The sequence below is a fragment of the Canis lupus genome, chromosome 14 (genome assembly GCF_003254725.2).
Source record: "Canis lupus dingo isolate Sandy chromosome 14, ASM325472v2, whole genome shotgun sequence".
Classification (NCBI taxonomy): Eukaryota; Metazoa; Chordata; class Mammalia; order Carnivora; family Canidae; genus Canis; species Canis lupus.
This window is the reverse complement of record NC_064256.1, coordinates 38,928,723-38,940,029: the sequence shown is the minus strand read 5'-3', so window position 1 is coordinate 38,940,029 and position 11,307 is coordinate 38,928,723. Positions and strand designations below refer to the sequence as shown.

Below are 11,307 nucleotides of genomic sequence, written 5' to 3'. Positions count from 1 at the left end.
TTCATGCCTTTTTCACTGTGCTGGCATTTACACGGAAGGTGCAAAAGCAATGACGGGTAAATCTGCTGGCTCCTTAGCATAAATCAAGGCCAGACATCAAATTGTGCCAGTGGTCATTGTGTGTTTCACCACCATGTACTTACTTACAGAAGGGAAAGAAAGCCAGTTTTATTTAGGAACACCCCTGATGAAGGTGTAAAAGTTATTCATTTTATTAAAACCTGACCTTTAAGTATACATCTTTTTATAATTCTGTGTGACAATATGGGACAGGAGAGCTTCTGCACACTGAGGTACAATCTTCTTGAGGAAAAGCTCATGTGACATATTTTGAGCTGGAGCTGAATAGTCACTTCTTTCTTGGAGTTCCATTTTCACCTGCAAGAATAACACACACCCTGTGGATATTTAGACATGGCAGATTTAGTAGATCTTTTTATGAGAACAAACAAAATACATTTATTATGCCAAGGAAGTCACTTGATAGTATGTATGGCCAATAAATAACAAACGTAAGCTTTCAAGAGAAAATTGGAATTTTGGAAAACTTGTATTCAGCACCATGAGCTTGATAAATTCAGAATACTTAAAAACTTTTCTGATGACATCAGAGGTGATAGTAACACATGTAACTTTTTAGATATTGTAAAATGAAATGTGACAACATCTAGAAGAGTGAACTAACATCCCCCCCCAACAACCAGTAGTCTATGTGAAGAAATCATGCATGGGTCAAAAAGTTATGTGAGGCGCAAGGTAGAAAATGGATTTTAATATAACCAAGTATTAAAGTTAATTTGAGTAGTTCCCGATTCCACATTATAACTAACCTTTAAGAAATGACCACTTGTTGAGTTTTGGGGTAGTATCAAAGGAAAAGATGCACAATTATCTAATAAAGTTATCAAAATGTCTTCCTTTTTTTAAAAAATTTTTTTAAATTTATTTATGATAGTCACAGAGAGAGAGAGAGAGAGAGAGAGGCAGAGACACAGGCAGAGGGAGAAGCAGTCTCCATGCACTGGGAGCCCGACGTGGGATTCGATCCCGGGTCTCCAGGATCGCGCCCCGGGCCAAAGGCAGGCGCCAAACCGCTGCGCCACCCAGGGATCCCTTTTTTTTTTTTTTTAATTTTTTTTATTAATGTCTTCCCTTTTAATCACATAATCATAATGGTGGATATTCTTCATATACTTCAACCAAAACAACATATTGCAACAGGATGAATGCAGAAGCAGGTAAGAGAAGCCAGCTGTGCTAAGTTAGACAAAATGAAACGTTAGGTCTACAAAACTGTAAAACCATACTATTCCTATTACTCAACTTAATTTTTTAAAAAGATTTTATTTACTTATTCGTGAGAGACACAGCGAGAGAGGCAGAGACTCAGGCAGGGAGCCCAGTGTGGGACTCGATCCGGGGTCTCCAGGATCACACCCTCAGCTGAAGGTGGCGCTAAACCACTGAGCCACCCCGGCGTCCCTCAACTTAATTTTTTTAAATGTTTTTTTTGTTGTTGTTGTTTAATTTATGATAGTCACACACAGAGAGAGAGAGAGAGAGGTAGAGACACAGGCAGAGGGAGAAGCAGGTTCCATCCACCCGGAGCCCGACGTGGGATTCGATCCTGGGTCTCCAGGATCACGCCCTGGGCCAAAGGCAGGCGCCAAACCGCTGTGCCACCCAGGGATCCCCCCTCAACTTAATTTTTAAAAACTTTTAATTGTGGTAAAATACACACAACATAAAATTTACCATCATAACCATGTTTAAGTGTATAGTTCAGTGCTGTTAAGTGTTAAGTGCATTCCCATTGTTGTGCAATCTGTATAACTCTTTTCATCCTGAGTGACTAAAACTCTATACCCATTAAATAATGACTCCCCATTTGCCGCTCCCCGCCCCCCCCTCCGCACCCCACAATACCCTCCTCCTTTCGGCCTCTGTGAATGTGACTACTCTAGGAGCCTCATATAAATGAAATCACACAGCATTTGTCTTGGTGTAACTGGCTTATTTCACTTAGTAGACTTTTTTGTTTGTCTTGGAAGATAATAAAAATGCTATTTATGTTAATGTGCACTTATCATTGTTCTTTTAATGAACAACAAAAACTTAAAAATTCTCAGCTTTAAATTCTAATACAATCAGGACTGATAGATACAAATCACTAGCTCTTTGGGCTGCTCAGCAATTTTTCAGAGCATAAAGGGGCCCTGAGACCAATAAATTTGAGAGCCACTCTTCTAGATACCTGAGATCATCGACTGCTTATCACTCTGAATGGTTCAGAGAGCTGGAGTAATTTCTCAACATTCCACAGCTAACAAGTGCCCCAGCTCAGATGCCACCTCCTCCAGGAAGCAGAATTGAGCGCTTTCTCTTCTGCTCTCCTGGTGCCTTATACACGTCTCTATTATGCCAGCAGCAGCTTGCTGTAATTCTAACTCTGCTGTTTGTCTTCCCATCCCTATTTCCCTATGATGACTATCATGGCAGGAGCTGGATGATATGCGTTTTGTGTCTTAATTATTTTGTGTCTATATTAACTGAATACTTCATAAGGCGATGAATGACGAAACCCAATGGCAGCCAACAAACTTTGAAAGTTACAGGATCAACTCCTGGTCCAAGTGAATAATCTAGAATTTTAAGGGGCTATCAATTGAATATTTTTAATGGCTATGATATAGCTTAATGTGTTTGAGAAGAAATAACTTACGTGCGGAACTTGGCATTTCACAGATTTCATGGTTTAGTATGAACTTAAAGTTAAGTATTAAGTAAATAATATTGGAGTGAGTACAATGGAACTGCACAAAATCGTGAAGGCGGCACTCTAATGCAGAAATTTGGAAAGCTCTGTCTTAGTTGCAAATTGTATTTCCTCTGATGAATATGTTTTCCAGCTACCCTCTTTTTCAATTAGCAATAATCGCACCTCGGATAAACCTCATTGGCCACGATACTGCCACTGCGCAAAGCTGGTTATCCTCTTTTTGTACATCTGCTGATCAGAAGAAATCTATTGGTTGAGATTCCTTGAAATTTCTATAATATGTGCAAATATGAGTTAATACAGAATATAAGAATCCCATAATGTGGGATTCGAAAGCCAGTGCTAGTATGCCCTAGTATAGGTTATTTTTTTTTGAATCTCATCTTTTCTTGACCATGACTTTATTTCTTACTTGTTGAAAACATGCTTTAAATTCTCTCTTGATGGATGTTCTGTTTCCCCAAAGACATGGAGCCTTTAACAACATTTTTTTGAATGTGATTAAAAATAGTCTGTGTTGAAGATGAAAAACTCGTGGAATGATACACTAAACTCTTGCACTGTTTGTATTTTATTAGTAAAAATACAGTTAAGACCTATAGATGCTGCCATAATAAAGAGATTTTCAGTGCTGTAAACATTGCTTTCTGATTTACTATGATTTGGGTATTTATTAAATCCAGGACTGTTTCTGGCCTAAACTTACTAGAGTTTGGGGTCTAAATTAGACAAGATATCAGAAGATCTTACATTCCATAGGGAAGAGTGTCTGGGAAATGTGCCTTTTGTAGGTCTCCGTGGAGTAAAGCTTTTGATCGCTTGCATACTTGGTTTTGATTTACCTCCAAACCACGTTGACCACTTTGGTGTGCAGGGCTAACGCAGAATCTTTTAACTAGAGCGATGGGACAGGCTTCAGCTCCTTTGCTTTCAGACCAGATGCAGGTCTTGTCCCCACCCCCCCTCCTCCATATGAAGAGTGTGGGGAGGATGCCTCATGAATAATGTCTTCCTCCTGGGGACCTGGTCCAGGGATCAGCATCTTGTGGAAACGAGTTGGCCCACTCTTTTATCTAACCCTATTTAGTTCTGAAAATCACAGATTGTCTGCATTGAAAGGGAATCAAAGACAAAGCTATTCAACACACTTCTTTCATGGTTGAAGAAACTGGCAACTAGAGAGACGAAGTAATTCACCCAGGTCAGTCATGAATTGGGGACAGAGCTGGGGCTGAAACTTGGGTCTGTCATTAAAAGTTCAGTTTTATTTCAGCTACCAGTGAATGGAGAATGTTCGTGGGCTTCTTAGAATGCAGTCCTGGAGTGTGTAGTGAAGTGGGGTCAAGCCCACCCCAACTCTCTCTCTCTCTCTCTCTCTCTCTCTCTCTCTCTCTCTCACACACACACACACACACACACACACACAATATTCCGGTCTCAGCTCCAACCCTCAGCAGCTGTGTGACTTTGCTCAGGTCACTTATGGAAATTAAGGCTTGAGGAGGTAATTGGCTCCACAGAGATGCTAATTCCTGTGCTGGTTGTGGCCTAGGCTGCAGGAGACTACGTAAGAGGAAGCCCTTTGTGAGCTGTAAAACACTCTAAGAGTGGAATGTAGTGCGAGTAACAGAAAGCCAAGCTCTGAAATGCTTCAGTTTGTGCAGGTACAAGAAATCTCTTGAGGTGGTGAATCCTGCCGTCTGTTCTCCTTTGCATAACTCACACTCTGTAATTATAATATTATTATAACCAAATAGGTAGGCCTCTCTCTTTCTCTCCTCATCCCTGGCAGCCTCCTAAGCCAAATTCTCAATTTCAGACCTTGCAGGAGGTTCCCCTTGGACCTTCGGTTTGTTATTTCAAAGCTATGATAAAAAGAGTTTAAAGGTACAGACATGTTTAAGAAAAATATACTTATTGCTCTGGGCCTTTTCTTTCATTCTGTGATATTTGGCAAGCTTGTTATACTTGCTAGAGCTGGGGGCTGGGGGCCTGGCTGTGTTTTGACCCCTGCTCGGCTCTGTATCCCTTTGGATCACTGTGTAAAATAAGAAGGCCAGCTCAGAGGACCACTTAGAGCCCTGTCTTAGCCAGCTCAGGCTGCCCTAGCGAAGTAGCACAGGCTGTGTGGCTTAAACAACAGGAACTTCTTTTCTTACGGTTCTGGAAGGCACAGTCTGAGACCAGGGTGCCAGCATGGCAGGGTCTGATCAGAGCTCTCTTCCTGGCTTGCAGATGGCTGGCTTCTCTCTTGTGTCCACACACAGGAGGGAGAAAGAGAGAGAGAGAGAGAGAGGAGTTTGAAGATAGAGTTTTGTTTTTGTTTCTGTTTGGTTTCCTAACTCTATTTTTTTTATCTCCTACATGAATTAAGAGATAAATGGGTTCAAATAATGATACGTACCTATGTTATGGGGCACACAATATATAAAAAGGTAATTTGTGACATCAGTGACATAAAATGAGAACAGGGCTTTATAGGAGCAGAGGTTTTGCATCCTACCGAAGTGAAGTTGGTATCAATTCAAACTAGATTGTTAGGAATTTAGGCTGCTAATTGTAACTCCTGTGATAACTATAAATAAAGCATTCCACAAACACATGCAAAAAAAAAAATGAGAAGCGAATCGGGTTCACTAAAAAAATCAACTGAACACAAAAACAAAGCAGTAATGGAGAAAATGAGAGACTTTAAGAAGGTAGAAAACAAATAACAAAATGGCACAAGTTCTTTCTTACACCAATTTCTTTAAATGCAAAAGGCTGAAACTGTCCAAACAAAAGACAAAACTTGGCCAACTGGATAACAAACAAGCAAACAAAAACTGTCTCTTTTCTTGTAAGGGCACTCATCCAATCATGAGAACCCTATTCTCACCATCTCATCTGAACATAATTATTTCCCCAAAGCCTCACCTCCAAATACCATCACATTGGGGGGTAGGGCTTCAACATATGAATTTTTGTGGGGGGTAGAGATGCAATTCAGTCCATAGCAGGCCTCTTCTAATCTAAATGCCGTGAGTCAATATTACATGTGAAAGGTAATGCTAAGTACTGAGAGATATCAGGAAATTCTTGGTGCAGAAAATCCCCAAAACCACTAACTCCTGAAGAGAGTACAGCCCATTTAGAAAGCAGTTGCAGTACAAGGCCACATGAGAAGAATCCCACAAGGAGCAGAGACAATGGGGCCTGCAGAAGTTCCGAAGACAGAGAGAGCACTGAAGGCTGGGAGAATTAGGAGGTCTTCCTGGAGGAGGTGGTGTTGAGTTGGATCTTGAAAGATGGTAATAAATGGTGATGGATGTGGGGTGGGTGCCAAGCAGCAAGCACAAAGGTGGAAAGGAAGTTTTTTTTTTTTTTCTTTTTTCTTTTTTTTCTTTGGAGAACAGATGAGTCAACCTGCTGGCCTTGAGTTTATTGAGTTTAGCTGGAGGTAGTCCTGGAAATACTGCTTCAACTCAGACAATTGTAAAAGCCAAGCTAAGAGTCTTGGATCATATATGATGCCTGAAGAACCACTTTATTTTATTAACAATCAAAGTGGGCTTTTGGGAAAGGTAACCCTACTGCCTGGGGCAGAGAAGAGATGATCAGAGAGACCAGTTTGGAGGCTAGAGAAGTGGTCTTGAGTGACTTCTCACTTCCTCTTAAACATCCAGGCTGTCTGTTGCAAAAGAACAGCCTTGGATTTATTCACCGCTGGAACCTGCAACCACCCTTCTGGTTTTGGCTTCTGCTTTGGATAATCAGATTTATTTCCTCTTGTCAGGTATTATATTCTGTTGGCATAGTAGACAGAGGCTCTGGGTACATCCTGATAGGTGTCTGTAGCCAAGACAAGAAAACGTTTTTAGGAGCAGCTGACACTGGGGAGGGCCGGCATCTCCCTGGTCCCAGCAAACCTCCTCTTTGGCAAGACTGGACTTGGTGGGGAAGGAAGGCATGAACCACAGCATGCTCTGCACCACTTCTTGGGAACCGTCCTCTTGAAGGATAAAAGACTTTCCGTCCTGTTTTCAGTAATCCTGATTCCTGCAAGTTGAAGCAGGCAATCTGTCTGCTTTGGTAACCCAAAATTCCTTAGGCTTCTCCTGCTGGTGAACCTTTGCTTCAGGCTGCATAGCAGGGGCACCTGTGCCCTCCTGTCCAAGTGTCCTGATTTTATGAGCCGGTATGTTTCCTACGGTTTTACACACAGCCCTCGGGGTCCTTTTTTGGTGTCTGTTTCCCACCAAGGCACTTGAGAATGCTGATTCCTGGGGACTCTAAGTTCTACCCCTCTGATTGTTCTGGACACTTATTACTGGAGCTTCCATAGATTTTAGAAGCTAGCAGGCCTCCTTCAGCTCTCCCTGTGCTGGAGCCACTTTGCGCTCAGGGAGAAATGGGGAGACATGGCTCAGGGTCTCACCCCAGAGTCTTCCTTGGTTCCTCTGGCTGGAACCCAGGGCACAAACCTTCCTCCCTGCTGGCTCTTTTCCTCCTGCCAACAAACACCCAAACCCACAACTTCAGATTTTCAGACATGGCCAGACTCCAAGTCCCAGAGCCTGGGTACTTCCGCAACCCACACCAGCCCTGACATGGTTTGCTTAGACTGTGCCTTGCTTCTGGAAGCTTAAAGGTGGCTGGACAGAGCAGCAGGTGCCAGGACATTGACAGCAGCCATTCACATGGGTTGGGGGTTCTCCGGTGGGCTAAAGGGTGATGGAGAGCCATGTGTGGATCTGAAGTATCCACTGGGGACATTTCATCGTCACAAACACCAACAGACAGGCTGGCTTTTCAGGGAATCCAAGACAGAGCTGGGTTTCTAAGGGGATGAGCTCTGTGAACTAGATGGTTGGCCACTGAGTGCACTCGTGTCCTGGGCAGATTCAGGGGAGGGCCAGGGACGGCGTTGCAGGACGGCTGCCCTGATACACCTGCTCCGGACCCACCACACCACGTATGTACTGCACACTCTCTCTATGCCCTGTTTGGTCCACCTACACGTGTGTCTGCCTCTGATTCCATCTGAGCTCATATGGCACCTCCTTGGTCATTACAGCTTTTTCTTTCCCCCTTGTGGGCATACCACTTGGCACCTCCCCTAGCGGCAGACACTTAGGATGCTTTGACTCTCTTGCTGTTTTAACAGTGCTTCCCTAAGGGCAGCTAACAGACCCCATTTCACCTATGAGCGAAGTACTTGCAAAAGGCCATAACTTTCTAGAAGTGGAGCAGCTGCTGAATCAAGCTGTACATTTCCTTAAACTTTGGGTAAATACCACCAAGCTGTTTTCCAGCAAGGCCATCCGTCTTTGCACTTGCGCCAGAAATGTGTGAGCGTTTCCATCACCCCACGCTCTCACCGACACGCACGGCAGCCTTGCCTAACAGATCGGTGCAAAACCATCTTCCCCGAATAGTTACAATTTGTTTCCTATTATCTCGGAAGAGGTTGTGCACCTTCACAGAGCATCTTTAGAAGTCATGGGCCACCTGGACCTCTTGGAGGAGGCAGAGGACAGAAGGGAACAATAATTTGCAGCCGAAAGGTAATTGTAATACGTTTCTTGAGGTCGAGCAGGTGCCAGTTCCCTGAGGACCAGCAGGTGCCAGTTCCCTGAGGACCAGCAGGTACAGTTCCCTGGGACCAGCAGGTGCCGGTTCCTGTTACATCTCGGCGGGGGCGCTGCGCTGCGCTCACCGGGGCCTTGGGTCGGGTCGGATCCCCGTCATTGTGATGTAAGAGGGGGAGTCTTTTATTTTTCATATCTGCCCCTCAAACCGTGATGCTTCCCTTTCAAGCACTTGGAGGTGCTTCCCTAAAAAAAATTCGGTTTAAAGGGTTTAAGCATCATTTCTTATTAGAGTATTACCGGCTGAAGGCCCCCTTAACAGTGACACCATCATTCCCATGACTTTGTCGTTGTCTTTCCAAAATCACGGTGCACCTGTGAGGAAGGGGTCGCAACCACACCAACCTCAGAGCTGGGGAGAGAACACACGGTGAGCGGCCGGGAAGCCAGAGCCCGAAGAAACGTTTCCCAAGAGCCTGCCTCTGCTCCTGAAGTCTTCATGCTGCGCTCGTGTCCCCGAGTGACAGCTCTTTGGTGCGTTCACCCGAACTCTAGGACGTTTACCAAAGAGCTGCGATGGCTGGATCCCAAGGGAGACATTAGTATCATAATCTGCCTTACAGCCGGTATTGAAAACTTTATGAGAACACAGCAGGACATATCAGCATCTCTGAAAATATGGAATCGCTTTTGCAATCTGTCTTGGCAACCATTAGAACTTTCTATAAACATAGATCTATGCATCCAATAAAAAGCATGCAACGTGAGCCTTTCGTACACTCAGATATTTCAAAATTTAGGGTAACACTGTTCGTGGCAATAAAGTTGATATCTATGTACCTTGTTCTGTCCCCCTCAGGAGTTGGAAAAGTGTCTGTTTTTAGCCACCAGCATCCATGCCAGGAGCCCTATAAAAAAAGATTAGGGATTCACTCTTCCTTCCCTTCTTCCCTTCCTTCCTCCTCGCCTACTTCCCTTTCCTCATTTGTGACTCAGCTGCCACGTGCCAGTCACAGGGATAGGGTCAAAAGTGTATGTCACTGTGCTTATAATTTTTCTCAGCCTTTGTACAAGCCAATTATTATTTTTTCTTTTTAAACAAGATTTTATTTATTTATTCATGAGAGACACACACAGAGAGAGGCAGAGACATAGGCAGAGGGAGAAGCAGGTCCCCTGGCTCCCTGTGGGGAGCCTGATGTGGGACTCCATCCCAGGATCCCAGGATCACAACCTGAGCCAAAGGCAGACACTCAACCATTGAGCCAATCAGGTGCCCCTCAATTATTTTTTTCTGAAAACCTTTTTGTTGGCAATATACTCTAAGAAAGCAATTGACTCTACACCCACAATTGGTGGCAAAATGTCACTTTCTTGTGCAAAACTCTTCTCTTCACAAAAGTGTCAGAGTGCTTGACACTCTATCATTAGGGTTTTTATCCATTTGATTTAAAGTATTACCTACAAAGTCCTTGTTTAAATGCAACTATATAGCTTGGAATGAAGAAGAAACTGATATGTACTGTTATCTGAGATTTTATTTTTTATTTTTATTTTTATTGTATTGATTGATTGATTTGGATATCTGGGATTTAAAAAAATTAGATAATGAACCATCATCTAGCAGAGAACGGACTTGTGAGGAAGCAGAAACAGCAGGTGGAAGCTATTTGCTGAGGGTGGGGAGGGCCTGGTGTGCGGGAGGATATTGGGGGGAACGCCAGAGGATGTAGGAGACAAGGGCCTTACGACTTGGATGGGTGAACACAACTGCTCCACTGTCTCCAGACATTGGGAAACCTGGTTGCTATAGGTGTTCCAGGCCCTTCTCTGAGTAACTTGGCCCATCTCTTTTGGGTGGTGACACATTTGTTGAGTGAGCTCCTAACCATTTGTAGTATAAGGACTAAACTTCCCAGCTGGCCATGCTCCATTTCCAACTCCATCCTGCACCCTGGTCTTTGGTCCTCCACTGTCCCTCAGCCAGGGACAATTATCTGTCATCTCCCCCTAAGCCAACCTGATGCACTTCTCCCCATTGCCTCTGCTCCCATGGTTGCTTGTGCTGAGGGTGGTCTGGCTGACAAATACTGACTTACTTTTCAAGGCCCAATTTAGAAATCCCTTCTGCCTCAAAGCCTTTTGTGACTTTGCTCTCTTTATATCATGACCACCCAACTAGAGCTACCTCCCTTCCTCGGGCACTCACTAAATTCTATAGCGCTTCTAGCATAGGATTTATAACCATGTGGGACTTATCGGTTTGCCTGTCTGTCCCCTACTAGATTGTAAGCACCTCGATGACAAGGGCTGTGTCACACTTATCTCAGCATCCCTCGGTTCTCTTTCACTGCCTGGTACATAGGGTAAGTTTAATACTTTTGGACAGAATAAATAATAAATCCCTGAATGTCTTAGAGAGGGGACCTGGTGATGTACAGATAAATCTCTAGATTAGGGAGATGGAGTTTTGCTTCTCGAAAACTCCATTTGATCAACTATTTCTTGAACACTTGATACCTGTGCCCCTGAGATTTAATTACAGGTCCCATTTGCTGACAGCTTTGTGTACTATTTAATTTAAACCTCACCACAGTCTAGGAGGTATGTATTATAATCCCTATTTTTTGAGTAGGGAAATTGAGCTTTGGTAAGATTAAGTATTTTGTTCAGAGTCCACAGTGATTCAAGATTCAAAATCAAGGCTGTCTGACTCCAAAGCATTTGCTCTTCCTTAACTGCTGCCCTAAGTTAAGTACTGGGGGAATGCAGACGTGCCACAAACATCTGCAGTGAGAAGCAGAAGAGAAGCATATGCCTCAGACTCTAATTCCAGGCACTGATAACTGCTAGGATAAAGGTATAAATAAAGGGTTTACAATCAAACACTTGTACATATGCAGAGCTTTACCTTTATAAAATATAATTAATGTACTTCTATTATTCATAGAAGAAAGA

General features: G+C 43.5%; 2 long non-coding RNA genes and 1 pseudogene across 2 annotated transcripts; 1 reads left to right on the top strand and 2 right to left on the bottom strand.

Annotated features, from left to right (window-relative positions):
- Positions 1 to 227: 227 nt before the first annotated feature.
- Positions 228 to 8,614, bottom strand: LOC112670599 (uncharacterized). Its single transcript, XR_003143059.3, has 3 exons — positions 5,696 to 8,614; positions 4,939 to 5,029; positions 228 to 378 (listed from the first exon to the last, which is right to left on the bottom strand). It is a non-coding gene; the product is annotated as an uncharacterized LOC112670599 (long non-coding RNA).
- LOC112670913 (U4 spliceosomal RNA) lies at positions 2,830 to 2,986 on the bottom strand (annotated as a pseudogene).
- LOC125752481 (uncharacterized) lies at positions 5,854 to 9,116 on the top strand. The gene is made up of 2 exons (XR_007402052.1): positions 5,854 to 6,069; positions 6,870 to 9,116. It is a non-coding gene; the product is annotated as an uncharacterized LOC125752481 (long non-coding RNA).
- The last annotated feature ends 2,191 nt before the right edge of the window (positions 9,117 to 11,307 follow it).